Here is a 3,088-nt window from a genome sequence, read left to right on the forward strand (position 1 = left end):
AAAAAGACACCACCACAACAACAAAATAATAAGAGCCAACAAACACTTCTTATTAATAGCTCTCAATATTAGTGGTCTCAATTCACCACTAAAAAGACACAGACTAACTGAATGGATTAGAAAATAGGATCAATCTGCTTTATGATTCCAAAAATCATACCCTCCCATCAAGAACAGATACTACCTTAGGGTAAAAGCATGGAAAAACATATTTCAAACAAATAGAACTAAGAAAAAAAAGGCATAGCTTTCTTAAGATACGACAAAATAGACTTCAACCCAAAACTAATAAAAAGTGACAGAGAAGGGCAATATATTTTGAAGAAAAAACCCATCAAAAGTGTTTTGAACTTTGACACATCAACTACAAGAATACCAGTTTCATAAAACAAACATTGTATCTAAAATCAATGTTAACACAGTGGTGATGGATGACTTTAACACCCCACTCTTATCAATATAGTCTCATCCAGACAAAAACTAAATAGGGAAAATCTAGAGTTAAATGATATCATAAAAAAAAAACAGGCATAGCACACATCTATAGAGAATTCCCTCTAAACACCAAAGATTACACTCTCTCCTCAAGAACCTTTCAAACTTACTGCAAAATTGACCACATATTAGGACACAAAGCAAGTCTTTGCATATATAGGAAAACTGATATAATACCCTGCATGCTATTTTAACCATCATGGATTAAAGCCGGATATCATCAAGAAGAGAAATGGTAGAGAGTACACAAAGCCATGGAAGTTAAGCATCATGGTATTGAATGAAAACTGGGTCAAGAAAGAAATAAAAAATTAAATAGAAAATCTATGGATGGATTTTCCTTATACAGATGACCTACCAATGATAAATCAATGTGAATATTCATAACTTCTAGTGATTGAGAATCATTAATTTTAAATCTCTCATAAAAGCCCAGAGCTAGATGTATTCATCACAAAACTAAAAGAACTAACTCCTATACTCCTCAAATTATTTCACTACATAGAAACTGAAGAAAGATTTACAAATTCTTTTTATGAAGCCACTATCACCCTGATACAAAAAACAGACTCAAAAAAAATGGAAAATTATACACCAATAACTCTTATGAACATATATGCAAAAGTTCTCAATAAACTACTTGCAAAATGAATTGAAGAACACAGTAAAAAAAATTATCCACCATAATCAAGTTGACTTTATGCCAGAGATGCAGGTATGGTTCAACATACATAAATCAAAAAAGTAACCCCCATATAAGTAGACTAAGAGATAGAGACCACATTATCATCTTATGAGATGTGGAAAAGACCTCTGACAAAATACAACATTATTCATGATAAAAAATAGTGGTGATACTAGAGATACAAGGGACATATCTCAATGTAATAAAGGCAATTTACCATGAACGACAGGAACATCATTCTAAATAAGACTCAAATCATTTCCATCAAAATTAGGAACAAGATAAGGATGTTGAGTCTATCCGTATTTGTTCAAAATAATGCTTGAAGTCTTACCCAGATCAATAAAAAAAAAGAAAGATATTAACAGAATGCAAATGGGGAGGGAAGAAGTCAAAGTATCTTTATTTACACATCATATGATTCCATAAAAAAGTACCCTAAAGACTCCACCAGGAAACTTCTACAGCTGATAAAATTGCATCAAAGTAGTAGTATACAAAATAACACAGAGAAATCAGTAGTCTTTCTATATACAAATCCCAAATACACCAAGAAAGAAATGAGAGAAACAATACTTTACATAATAGCCCTCCAAAATATCTTGGAGTAACACTAAGTAAGTGAAAGACTTGTACAAAAAAATTTTAAGACATTGAAGAAGGAAATTGAAGAAGATAGCAGATGGAAAGGCCTCCCATGCTCATGGATTGGTAGGATTAATGTAGTGAAAATAGCCATCCTACCAAAAGCAGCAGTCTACATATTCAATGCAATCACCATAAAATTTTCAACACCATTCTTCACATAAATTGAATAAAATAATCTTAAACTGCATTTGGAAAACACACACACACACTAGCTGAAACAATCCTGAGAAATAAAAGTACTGCTGAAGGTGAACATATCATGATCCCTGACTTCAAGTTATACTACAGAGCTATAGTAATAAAAAGCATGGTAATGACATAAAAACAGATACATTCATTAGTGAAATAGAAATTGAGACACAAATATAAGTTCATAGTCCATATACCTTGTACAACTGATTTTTAACAAAGAAGTCAGAAATACACACTGGAGAAAAGATAGCATCACCAACAAGTGATGCTGGCTAAACTTAACAGCTGCATGTAGAAAATGAATCTAGATCCATATGTCTCACTCTGCACAAAACTAAACTCCAAATGGATCAAGAATATCAACATAAGACCAGATACTCTGAGTCTGATAGAAGAGGAAGTAGGAAATACACTTGAACTCATTGTCACAGGAAAGAGCTTTCTGATATCATGACCCTGATAGTGTAGGAATTAACATTAACAATTAATAACCATGTCTTCATGAAACTGAAAAACCTCTGTACATCAAATGACACCATCATTTGAGTTTAGAGACAGTTTAGAGAATGGTAAAATATCTCTACCAATTACGCAGTTGAAAGAGAGTTAGTAGTATCTAGGATATGCACATAACTGAAAAACAAACAAACAAAAGCCCACAAAACAACAATAACAACAAACAAAAACAAATGGCAATACCAATAAACAAATTAAATATAGGGCAGGGAACTAAACAGAGGTCTTCAAAGATGAAACAGAAATTACTGAAAAATACTTAAATTATTCATTAACTTTAGCCATCAGGAAAGTGCAAATGAAAAATACTTTGAGGTTTCATTTTCCCCTAGTCAGAATGGCCAAGTTTACTAAATCAAATGCTGGTGAGGATGCAGGGAAAAGGGAACACGTACTGCTGATGGCAGTCCAAATAAGTACAACCACTATATAAATAAGAGTAGAGGTTCTCCAAAAAGCTCGAAATTGATCTACCACAAGATCTAACTATACCATTCTTGTGTGCATACCCAAAGGACTTGACATCTTATTACTGAGGAACACTCTCATCCA

The sequence above is a fragment of the Peromyscus californicus genome, unplaced genomic scaffold (assembly GCF_007827085.1).
Source record: "Peromyscus californicus insignis strain IS unplaced genomic scaffold, ASM782708v3 Scaffold_4__1_contigs__length_199733344, whole genome shotgun sequence".
In the NCBI taxonomy this organism is placed as follows: Eukaryota; Metazoa; Chordata; class Mammalia; order Rodentia; family Cricetidae; genus Peromyscus; species Peromyscus californicus.